Source organism: Carcharodon carcharias, chromosome 30 (genome assembly GCF_017639515.1).
Source record: "Carcharodon carcharias isolate sCarCar2 chromosome 30, sCarCar2.pri, whole genome shotgun sequence".
NCBI lineage: Eukaryota > Metazoa > Chordata > Chondrichthyes > Lamniformes > Lamnidae > Carcharodon > Carcharodon carcharias.
Genome location: NC_054496.1, coordinates 3735075 through 3747897, shown reverse-complemented (window position 1 = coordinate 3747897; position 12823 = coordinate 3735075). Strand labels below are relative to the sequence as shown.

The following is a 12823-nucleotide window of genomic DNA, read 5'->3' as shown; positions in this document are numbered from 1 at the left end:
CCAGGGGCCAGTGACACCAGGATCCAGTGATGGGAGGCCCATGGTTCAGTGACACCAGGATTCCATGATGGGAGGCCCAGGATTCAGTGACACCAGGATCCAGTGACACAAGGCTTCAGTGATGAGAGGACCAAGGTCCAGAGTCACCAGGGTCCAGTGATGGGAGGCCCAGGGTCCAGGGTCAGCAAGGTCCAGTTACACCAGGATCCAGTTATGGGAGGCCCAGGGTCCAGTTTCACCAGGGTGCAGTGATGAGAGGCCCAAGGTCCAGTGACACCAGAATCCAGTGACGAGAGGCCCAGGGTCTAGTGACACCATGATCCAGTGGACACCTGGATCCAGTGATGAGAGGCCCAGGTTCCAGTGACACCTAGATCCAGTGATGAGAGGCCCAGGGTCCAGTGACACCAGGATCCAGTGAAGAGAGGCCCAGGGTCCAGTGATGAGAGGCCCAGGGTCTAGTGACACCAGGATCCAGTGAAGAGAGGCCCAGGGTCCAGTGATGAAAGGCCCAGGGTTCAGTGACACCAGGGTCTAGTGCCAAGAAGCCCAGGGTCCAGTGACACCAAGGTCCAATGACACCAGTGTCCAGTGATGGGAGGCCCAGGGTCCACTGACGGATGCTGACATGCATTCCGGTGAGAATAACTGGATTGTGATCAAAAGTAGGAACTTGGGTTGATTTTTTTGTCTCATAGTCCAGAGGCACAGAGGGTAATTTCAGGCCTGAGCAGAACAGAGCAATCAAATCAGGAACTTCCCTAACTCTGATCAGGAGTCTGATCAGGACCTCTATCTGGTTTAGTCCTTTTGTATTTTTTTCCCTGAGCTTTTAGATTTATTTTCTTAGCAGAGTTGCCCTGTTAATCACTTCAGACCAAATAGTTACAGTCTGTCTGTTCCTGCAGTTTCTCCTTTGACTGCAGTGTGGGTCTTTCAGGGTTAAACTCCCTTGAGCTGTGAATTGAGAATTTGCTGTTTCTGGCTCTACTTGATTCCGATATGCTATGGGAAACATTCTGTTCAGATTCTAATAAACAGGCAACCCAGGTAACAGGGATTGGATTACACAGATGGTATCACTGAGTCTGCAGGCAACAAACCCTGGTGAAAGAAGACAGAGTTTGATATTAAACGCAGGAAGCCCAGAGGCTGAGCAGGCCCTGCAGGACGGAAGCTAGGACATTGTTAAACTGTGCCCAGCTAAACCAACTGGGCTTGCTGTAAAATCAAACCATGAAATCAATATATTATCCGAAAATGCAAGGGAGCTTCTGTCCACTCAGCTCTTCCAGCATCTTTTTAATGGCAACTGACCAATGTTGGATTTTTAGTCAGACACAATAGATCACTACTTCTCTTTCAGTTTCCATTAATGAGAGGAACATGAGGTACATCAGGAATATGATGGAGCCATTAATAAACTGCAGGGAGTCTGGAATTCAGTCACTGTCTGTGTAAATATCCACAGACTGGAGCAATTCCAGCTTAATTCTTCCTGCAGTCCCTGAGCATGAAGCTCCATGTTCCGGTTCCACTCTCACCGGTTGCCCTCTCACTCCAGTTCTTCTTTCTCTGCGGTTTCTCACTCCGATTCCCCTCGCACTCCGGTTTCTCACTCCAGTTCCCCCCTCTCTGCGGTTTCTCACTCCGATTCCCCTCTCACTCCGTTTCTCACTCCAGTTCTTCTTTCTCTGCGGTTTCTCACTCCGATTCCCCTCGCACTCCAGTTTCTTACTCCAGTTCCCCCCCTCTCTGCGGTTTCTCACTCGGGTTCCACTCTCGCTTTGGTTCCACCCTCACTCCAGTTCCGCTCTCACTCCGTTTTCTTGCTCTGGTTTCTCACTCTGAATCCCCTCTCACTCAAGTTCTCCTCTTACTCCAGTTTCTCATTCGGTACCCCTCTCACTCCAGTTCCCCTCTCAGTCCGCTTCCCCTCTCAGTCCGCTTTCCCTCTTAGTTCGCTTCCTCTCTCAATCTGGTTCCCCTCTCAGTATGGTTTCTCACTCCGGTTCCCCACACACCCTGGTTTCTCAGACTGCTTTCCCTCTAACTCCAGTTTCTCACTCACTCCAGTTCCATTCTGACTCTGGTTTCTCATTCTGGTTCCCCTCTAACTCTGATTTCTCACTCCAGTTCCGCTCTCACTCTGGTTTCTCACTCTGGTTTGCCCCTCTCTCCAGTTTCTCACTCCAGCAGGAAGTGAGTCCCACAGGTACACACAGAAAGTGAGTCCCGTAGGTACACGAGGGAAGCGAGTCCCGTAGGTACGCGAGGGAAGCGAGTCCCATAGGTACACGAGGGAAGCGAGTCCCAGAGATACAGGAGGGAAGTGAGTCCCAGAGGTACACGAGGGAGCCGAGTCCCGTGGGTACACGAGGGTGCCGAGTCCCGCGGGTACACGAGGGTGCCGAGTCCCGCGGGTACACGAGGGTGCCGAGTCCCGCGGGTACACGAGGGAGGTGAGAGTGACTGCCCTTGACATCAAGACACCATTCGACTGAGTGTGGCATCAAGGAGCCCTAGCAAACTGGAGTCAATGGGACTCGGGGAAATCTCTCCACTGGTTCGAGTCATACTTAGCACAAAGGAAGATGGTTGCGGAAGATGGTTGTGGTTGTTGGAGGTCAGTCATTTAGCTCCAGGACATCACTGCAGGAGTTCCTCAGGGTAGTGTCCTTGGCACAACCATCTTCAGCTTCTTCATCAATGACCTTCCTTCCATCATAAGGTCAGAAGTGGGGATGTTCACTGATGATTGCACAATGTTCAGCACCGTTCGCAACTCCTCAAATACTGAATCAGCCCATGTCCAAGTGCAGCAAGGCCTGGGCAATATTCAGGCTTGAGCTGACAAGTGGCAAGTAACACTCGTGCCAAACAAGTGTCAGGCAGCGACAATCTTCAATAAGAGAGAATTCAACTATCGCCCCTTGATATTCAATGGCATTACCATCACTATCAACATCCTGGGGATTACCATTGACCAGAAACTGAACTGGACCAGCCACGTAAATACTGTGGCTACAAGAGCAGATCAGAGGCTAGGAATCCTGCAACGAGTGACTCGCCTCCTGACTCCCCAAAGCCTGTCCACCATCTACAAGACACAAGTCAGGAGTGTAATGGAATACTCCCCACTTGCCTGGATGAGTGCAGCTCCCACAACACTCAAGAAGCTTGACACCGTCCAGGACAAAGCAGCCCACTTGATTGACATCATATCCACAAATATTCACTCCCTCCACAACAAACGTACAGTGGCAGCAGAGATCTGCAAGATGCACTGCAGGATTTCACCAAAGACCCTTAGTCAGCATCTTCCAAACCCACGACCACTACCATCTAGAAGGATAAGGGCAGCAGACACATGGAAACACCACCACCTGGAAGGTGGCCTCCAAGTAACTCACCATCCTGACTTGGAAATATATTGCCATTCCTTCATTGTCACTGGTGGGGTGGGGGGGTGGGTGGGAGCAGGGTGTGTGTGTGTCTGTGTGTGTGTCTGTCTACTCTATGTGTATGTCTGTGTGTGTGTGTGTCTGTCTGTCTCTATGTGTATGTCTGTGTGTGTATGTATGTGTGTGTATGTCTGTATCTCTGTGTCTATTTGTGTGTGTCTGTATGTGTGTGAATATCTGTGTGTATGTCTTTGTGTGTCAGTGTGTGTGCCTGAGTGTGTGTGTCTCCATGTGTGTATTTGTATGGAGTGCATGTGTCTATCTGATGTGTGCAAGTCTGCATGTATATCTGTCTGTGTGTATGTGTATTTGTGTGTATGTATTTGCCTGTGTATGTGTATGTATTTGTATGTGTGTGTCTGTGTGTGTGTGGGTGTCATTCTGTGTGCATGCGTCTGTGGGTGTGTGTGTCTCTAGTCCAGTTCAGTTTCTGGTCAATGGTAACCCCCAGGATGTTGATAGTGGGGGATTTAGTAATGGTAATGCCATTGAAAGTCGAGGCGATGGTTAGATTCTCTTTTGTTGTAGATAGTCATTGCCTGGCACCTGTGTAGCGTGAATGTTACTTGCCACTTGTCAGCCCAAGCCTGGATATTGTCCAGGTCTTGCTGCATTTGGACGTGCGCTGCTTCTGTATCCGAGGAGTCGCAAATGGTGCTGAACATTGTGCAATCATCAGTGAACATCCCCACCTCTGGCCTTATGGTGGAAGGAAGGTCATTGATGAAGCAGCTGAAGATGGTTGTGCTTCGTACACTACCCTGCAGTGATGTCCTGGAGTTGAGATGACTGTCCTCCATCAACCACTACCATCTTCCTTTGTGCTAGCTACTTGAGTTCAAATCCCAGCTGGGGAATTTCAATCTCATTAATTAATAAATCTGGAATAAAAAGTTAGTTGCAGTAACAATGACCATAAAACTACTGGATTGGTCTGAAAACCCATCTGGTTCACTAATGTCCTTTCGGGATGGAAATCTGCCACACTAACCTGGTCTGGCCTACATGTGACTCCAGACCCACAGCAATGTGGTTGACTCTTAACTGCCCTCTGAAATGGCTTAGCAAGCTACTCAGTTCAAGGGCAATTAGGGATGGGCAACAAATGCTATCAATGACACCTACATCCCATGAATGAATAAAAAGAAAAGATATATACATAGAATGACACACACACGCGTAGATAAATGTGGGGGTACCCACACACATTATAAACAGCGTGTGAGATCTTCCCATTTTCTACACCAGTAACTTGTGAAATTAATGCCAATTTAGGGATATTTCTGAGCTTTAGGCCTGTGCTTACCAGGTCTTGGTTGAATCCAAGAAAGAACAGTTCCCACTGGAGCCTACAGTTGAATCCCAGGGAGATTTTCCCCTCCAGATTGGCAGTAGGACCTTACTGAGAAGCCCAAACAAAAGTTGCTAAGTGATGGCAATTGTGACATGTGATGTTTTCTCAGAACAACACAACACAGGGATCATTTGCCAGGCATGAAGTGTAGGGGAATAAAAGATCAAAGTTTCTTTTTAATTTCTATTGAATCTAAGAAAAAATTTGTGAGCTTGAATCCAGAAACAATGTGTCACGGAACTTTCAGTAATAAGCTTGTCATGGTATAAAATGCTGTTATCTCTGTTCACCACGAGTGAAGACTCAAACTGAGATCTTATTGAACATCACATATAGGCAGGAAACAGATCGCAGGTGTGAAGTGAATCAAAGGTGCATGATTTAAAACAAGCAACCTGCACATAGAAAAAATAGAACAGATATGACATTCAGTCTGACTATCTGTTTTGTAAATTAATTCACAGGATGTGGGTATTGCTGACAAGGTCAGCATTTATTGCCATTCCTAATTGCCTTTGAGAAAGTGATGGTGAGCTGCCTTCTTGAATCACTGCAGTCCATCTGTTGTAGTACTGCACAGTGCTGTTAAGGAGGGAGTTCCAAAGTTTTGACCGAGTGATAGTGAAGGAATGGTGGCATTGTTCCGAGTTAGGATGATGGTAATGTGGCTTGGGGGGTACTTGCAAGTGGTTGTGTTCCCACATTGTGACTTTAAATCCACCAGATGGCAGTCTTTAGTCAGGTGTGATCCCAGTGAGGTCTCTGCTGTTTGGGTTTAGTGAGACTGGGCTGTTAACAGTACAGAGGCTCCATTCTCTGTCAGGCAGCGCAGGGTGGCCTCAGCACAGTTAGTCGCAGAGTGTAAAGTGAGCTGAACCATGCTGGTGCTCACACTCATCATCGAGCTCCAGTCTGCTGTTTGTAGTTTTGCTGACAGTCCACGGCCACAATTTTCCCCTTATTGGGTGGGCCTAGCAGCGGTGGATGGGAGTGGCTGGGAAGCCAAGCGTGCTTCAGCGTTCAGTGCTGCCTGTGTGAGGGGACAGGGGGAGGAAGGTGCAAGCGCAAGTTTGCACAGAAATGCTGCCTCTGGGAGATGAAGATACGAAAAATTAAAAATAAAGATTTTAAAAACGTTATCAAACATGTCCCCTCTGTCACATGAGCAAGGACATGTTCTTAATGAAATGTTAAAATTTATATTTTATTTTTAATTGCTGTTGGAAACCTCAGCTCCCCCGTGGATCAGGTTCCCTAAAAATTGCAAAGGCCGCTTGGCCTTTTCATATGCCCGCCAACCGGAAGGTTGGACGGGCAGTGAAAAATAACATTTAGTTGGGACTTTAATTGCCTTAATAGGCCTTTGTATGTCGGCCAGTACGCTGCCGACTCCCACATGTGCTGGCCAACCGAAGAATCGCGCAAGTGTGTGATGACATCAGGACACTCACCCGACGTCATCACACATCATTTTACCCTCGAGCAGGTTGGCTGTGCACCCACCCACTCAGCAAAAAATTTTGCCCCACATTTGGGATCCACTTTATGGGATATTGTAGGTGCTGGTTTTCCCATCTATCTGCTACCCTTGTCCCTCTAGATGGTAGCGGTCATGGGTTTGGAAGGTGCTGCATAAGGAGCCTTGGTGAATTCCTGCAGTGCATCTTGTAGATGGTACACACACTGCTGCTACTGTGTGTCGGTGGTGGAGGGATTTGTGAGTGGAGTGCCAATCAAGCGGCTGCTTTGTCCTGGATGGTGTCAAGCTTTCTGAGTGTTGTGGGAGCTGCACCCACCCAGGCAAGTGGGGAGCATTCTATCACACTCCTGACTTGTGCCTTATAGATGGTGGACTGGCTTTGGGGAGTCAGAAGGTGAGTTACTCGCCCCAAGGTTCCTTGCATCTGACCTGCTCTTGTAGCTACAGTATTTATATGGCTAGTCCAGTTCAGTTTCTGGTAAATGGTAACCCCCAGGATGTTGATAGTGAGGGATTCAGTGATGGTAATGCCAGTGAATGTCAAGGGGTGATGGTTAGATTCTATCTTGTTGGATTTGGTCATTGCCTGGGAGTTGAACATCCCCACTTCAGACCTTATGATGGACAGAAGGACATTGATGAATCAGCTGACGATGGCTGGGTCTAGGGCACTACCTGAGGAACTCCAGCAGTGGTGTCATGAGACTGAGATGATTGACCTCCAACAACCACAACCATCTTCCTTTGTACTAGGTATCACTCCAACCAAGTGCAGAATGCCCATTATATCAGGGATTAGGGCCAAAGTGCTCAATTAATGAATAAATGACGGATCAGTAAGTGATCAATCTCTGAGTGCCAGCAACACTCTGGTGAATGCCAGGGGCCTACAGCTGTACCCTGGACAGGATCCCACGTGTGGACTGTCAGCAAAACTACAAACAGCAGACTGGAGCTCGATGAAGAGTATGAGCACCAGCATGGTTCAGCTCACTTTACACTGTGAGAATAACTGTGCTGAGGCCGCCCTGTGCTGCCTGACAGAGAATGGAGCCTCTGTACTCGTAACAGCCCAGTCTCGCTAACGCCAAACAGCAGAGGCCTCACTCGGATCACACCCGATTAAAGACTGCCATCTGGTGGATTTAAAGTCGCAATGCTGGAGCTCGTTCAGCCATGAATATCTGTAGCTCTTGTAAAATGTAGGTGAAAGTGTTGCTTAAACTTAATGCTGTCATTTTGTAAAGGTAATAACAACATCATTGAGATCTACAGTAACATTTTGGGCTTCTAACAATCGCTACTGAGGGGGAAGGTGACTCTGCAGCTGAACGCTGCCACTGGCACATTATAAATCTTTCTATGGTCATCAGGGAAACTGGCTGGGCTGTTTGGTCAGACACTGCCCTTTCACCTCTGATATCTCAGCTCAAATCCAGCCCCAACTGATGGTTGAAAGGTTCACATCTCTGCTGACTGTAAGGGCCCAGCATGAAATGAGTGGGGCATTCTCAAACTCATTCCTACAGGGCAGGGGCCAACAGCTCCTAAAACGAACCGTGTTCAAAGGAAAAACCAGTTCCAAATTGTCAAATCCCAATCAAGATCAGTAATATTGGCACCAGTAATACTGCAGTTCCATTTTAAGGCTTACAAGACCAGTTTGGACAAGTTTTACAGGCACCCTTCATTTCCAAGTTTTACTGTTTCTTTTTCCTTCTGGGATGCGTTTACTTTTATATTGCTCAGCTTTTCTAATCATTTAAAATAACATTGTCTAATTAGGAGTCAGTTGGTAGCACTCTCATCTCTGAATCAGGAGACTGTGGACTCAAACCCTCATTCCAGAAACATGGGCACAAAATATTTTGGCTGATATTTATGTACATTACTGAGAGAACACTGGAGATGGCTGAATCTCAAGTGGATGTACCAGATATTTTGAAGATCAGGAGAGTTCCCAGCTCCCAACCACCCTCCCCCCAACCTCCACCCAGTGTCCTGACAACATTTATCTCAAAACAAATGTCACTTAAAACAGACTGGTTGCAAAATTGGGCTCCTTAGCAACATTGGTATCAGCCTGGAAAAGCAGCCTGGAATCCTGAAAATGGCAGCTGATCCATCTTAGCCAGGACCCATGTGTCACACCATGCTAGCACCAGCATATCATGTGTGCACTGGATGCAAGCAGAAGGGCCACATTGTGATATCCCTCAGCATCCAATGGTGATTCAGCACCCAATCAAATTCACTGGTCCTATTAACTAACAAACTGTCCAGAAGAGTTTCCAGAAGTTAGTACCTGTTCCACACTGAAATAAAGGTACAGCTGCACAAAGACATCTGTTAACATGCTATTTCTTGCAAAACAAGAGATTTTCAACTTTTGTCCATTGGCTATGTAATTTCCCCTTTTTGGTAGAAAGCACTTGTACATTGTTTCTTGTGAGTAAAATGACTTCACAGCCACTAGTTTTAAAACAAATCAAACTGGTTAATTCCTGATGTGTATGTAGATGTGTTTGTATATGTCGATGTTTATGTAGATATGTTTGTATATGTCGATGTTTCCATAACAAAAACAGAATTACCTGGAAAAACTCAGCAGGTCTGGCAGCATCGGCGGAGAAGAAAAGAGTTGACGTTTCGAGTCCTCATGACCCTTCGACAGAACTTGAGTTCGAGTCCAAGAAAGAGGATGTTTCGATGTTTCCATATGTGTTTGTATATGATGACGTTTCTGTATATGTGTTTGTATATGATGATATTTACGTAGATGTGTTTGTATATGTCGATGTTTATGTAGATGTTTGTATATGATGATGTTTATGTAGATGTGTTTGTTTATGATGGTGTTTATGTAGGTGTGTCTGAATATGATGATGTTTATGTGGACTGTAGTGGTTCAAGAAGGCATATGTTTCCATATGTGTTTGTATATAATGATGTTTATGTAGATGTGTTTGTATATGATGATGTTTAAATAAATGTGTTTGTATTTGATTGCGTATATGTGTTTGTATATGACGATGTTTATGTAGATGTGTTTGTATATGGTGATGTTTCCATATGTGTTTGTATATGATGACGTTTATGTGGATGTATTTCTATCTGATGACATTTACATATATGTGTTTGTATAAGATGATGTTTATTGAGATGCATTTGTATATGGTGACATTTATGTAGATGTGTTTGTATATGATGATGTTCATGTATGTGTTTGTTTATGATGATGTCCATGAAGATGTGTTTGTATATGATGATGTCCATGCAGATGTATTGTATATGATGATGTTTATGTATATGTGTTTGTACATGATGATGTTTATGTAGTACAGTAATTATAAATGGGTGCAATAAAGAAATAAAAACTCTCAATTAAAGTGATATTGTTGTGTCCAACAATTTCCTTTAAACTTATCCTTCCCTATCATTTCACAATTCCTGAATCGACGATAGTGCAGGCAAGTGTAGGGCCGGAAAAGGAGCTAACAGCTCTCTCTGGTTGGTGCAGCAGTTATAGAGATAGGGAGGGTTGTAGGGTCTGGAGGAGGTTACAGAGGTAGGGTGAATTGTAAGGGTTGGAGAAGGTTACAAAGATAGGGAGGGTTGGAGAAGGTTACAAAGATAGGGAGGGTTGTAGTACTGGAGGAGGTTACAGAAATAGGGAGGGTTGTAGAACTGGAGGAAGTTACAAAGATGGGGAGCGTTGTAAAACTGGACGAGGTTAAAGGAATAGGGAGAGTTGTAGGGGCTGGAGGAGTTTATACAGATAGGGAGGGTTGTAGGGACTGGAGGAGGTTACAGAAATAGAGGGTTGTAGGGGTTGGAGGAGGCTACAGAGATAGGGAGGGGTGTAGGACTGGATGAGATTACAGAGATAGGGAGGGTTGTAGAACTGGAGGAGGTTACAGAAATAGGGAGGGTTGTATGACTGGAGGACTTTACAGAAAAAGGGAGGATTGTAGGACTGGCCACTGTCTCCTTTAACTTGTTCCATTATCATTCCCTTTGGCCCGGCACCAACAACTCTTTCGTTATTTACTATTATCTTCCATTCTATCATAGAAAAGATTCACGAGAATGGTTCCAGGGATGTGGAAGAATGTGAGGTTGCTCATTCTGGCAGGGCGAATACTAAAGAGCATATTATCTAAATGGTAAGAGGTTGGAGAGCTTTGAGATGCAGAGGGATCTGGGTGTCCGAGTGCATGTAATTAGCAAAGCCAATAGAATGTTATTGTTTATTATGAGGGGAATTAAATACAAGAGTAGGGAAGTTATGCTCAGTTATACAGGGCATTGGTGAGACCACACTTGGAGTATTATGTACAGTATTGGGCTCCTAATTGTCATGAAACTATAATATTTTTCATAATATTTTTATGGGTTTATGGCTGTCTGTGTGGCTGATTTAATTAGAGTCAGATAGACTGCAAAGTTGAAATTATCAAAAGAAGTTAGGTGTAAAAAGGCATTTGAAAAGCTCGTGTATAAGCATGGATGAGGGCAGCATGTAGGGCGTGAAGGAAATTTGCATTTTTAGATTTTCAAAAGGATGGTAGGCCATTTACAACTAACAAGATAAATAGGGCAAGGTTATTATGTTTATTTTTCCCAAAAGTAAAGAGGCCATATTGACAACATGTAAGATTTTTTATATTATGGGAAGAGTAAATTTCCAAAGACCTGTAGAACAATGGAATTTACAGATTAAAGAGAGAGAAAACAGATTAAAGAGCGAGATAAAGGATGAAAGGCTTTGTAGGGAGTTTGTGGCCATGTGAGATCGAAAGGTACACCGTGTGAAGCGGTCCTTGGGGAAAAGCCTCCAGCCACTTCAGCAGAAGTCTGCTATGTCCAGTAGTTAAAGTTATATTACAAGCCTTTGGAATTCCACTGTCAAGTGGATGCTGTGGTAACCTTGCTGGATTGCTTTTATAATTTCAAATCTATTTTGGACTGTTGCCTTAAAGTGAGTGTGTAGTTTGGAGCCTGTTTAATTAAGAATTTTGGGAACTGTTAAGACTAACTAACCGTGTAGTTGTAACCTTGTATGTGTTTATTGTTTTGTATTTTGTTTTAACTTAATTTTAAAATCTCTAAAGACGTTAGTGGACTCATTTCTTCTGATTTCAGTGCATAAGCCTTCACATAACAAATACAAATTGCAAAACCATTGTGATAGCATGGCCAAGTACCCCTCGTGGATTTGGTTCGCCTGGTACATTTCACCTGCCATGTCATAACATTATTTAAGGAAAGATGTAACTGCATTAGAAGCAGCTCAGAAAAGGGTTTTTTTTATTCATTCATGGGATGTGGGCATCTCTGGCTAGGCCAGCATTTATTGCCCATCCCTAATTGCCCTTGAAAAGCTGATGGTGAGCTGCCCTCTTGAACCACTGCCGTCCATGCGGTGTAGGTACACCCACGGTGCTGTTAGGGAGGGAGTTCCAGGATTTTGACCCAGCGACAGTGAAGGAACAGCGATATATTTCCAAGTCAGGATGGTGAGTGGCTTGGAGAGGAAACTACCAGGTGGTGGTGTTCCCAAATGTCTGCTGCCCTTGTCCTTCTAGGTTGTAGCCTTTGTGGGTTTGGAAGGTGTTGTCTAAGGAGCCTTGGTGAGTTCTTGCAGTGTATTTTGTAGATGGTGCACTGTGCATTGGTGGTGGAGGGAGCGAATGTTTTGTGGATGTGGTGCCAATCAAGTGGGCTGCTTTGTCTTGGATGGTGTCAAGCTTCTTGAGCGTTTATTAGATTAATACCTGGAATGGGCGGATTAGGTTATGAGAAAAGGCTAGACAGGCTAGGCTTGTATCCGCTGGAGTTTTAAGGAGTAAGAGGTGGCTTGGTTGAGACATATAAGATCCTGAGACTACTTGACAGGGTGAATGTGGCAAGGCCATTTTCCTCTTGTGGGAGAATCCAGAATGTTTTAAAATAAGGGGTCGCCCATTTAGGACAGAGATGAGGAATTCTCAGAGGGTTGCGAGGCTTTGGAATTCTCTTCCTCAAGAGGTGGTTGAGGCAGAGTCCTCGAACATTTTCAAGGCGGAGATAGATTCTTGACAGGCCAGGGAGTGAAAGGTTATTGGGGGTAGGCGGGAATGTGAGGTGAAAATCAGACCAGCTATGATCCTATTGAAGGGCGGAGCAGGCTCGAGGGGCCGAGTGGACTGCTCCTGCCGCATGTTTGCAAGGTGCAGGGTCACAGGGAGAAGGCCGGGGATGGATTGGCTCATTCGGAGAGCTGGCACCCACACGATGGAGCGAACGGCCTCCTCCTCTGTGCTGTCGCAATGGTCACATCCACTTCACCTTCAATCCTATTTCAGGTCACTGACCTGAAACATTAGCTCTGCTTCTCTCTCCTCAGATGCTGTCTGACCTGCAGGATTTTCTGTTCATATTTCAGTTTTCCGCTATTTGACCTGCTTGAGGTATTTGATGATCTCCGCGTTGCCAGGAGGCGGTTACGGACGGTGGGGTGGGGTGGGGTGGGATGGGGGGGCG

At 45.6% G+C, this 12823-nt stretch overlaps 1 long non-coding RNA gene across 1 annotated transcript in view; it reads right to left on the bottom strand.

Moving 5' to 3' along the window:
• Nucleotides 1–12774, bottom strand: part of LOC121271308 — a 166120-nt gene extending 153346 nt beyond the window's left edge. The window contains exon 1 of the long non-coding RNA XR_005941703.1: nt 12655–12774. This is a non-coding gene — a long non-coding RNA (uncharacterized LOC121271308). The remainder of the gene's footprint in view (nt 1–12654) is intronic.
• Between the last annotated feature and the right edge of the window lie 49 nt (nt 12775–12823).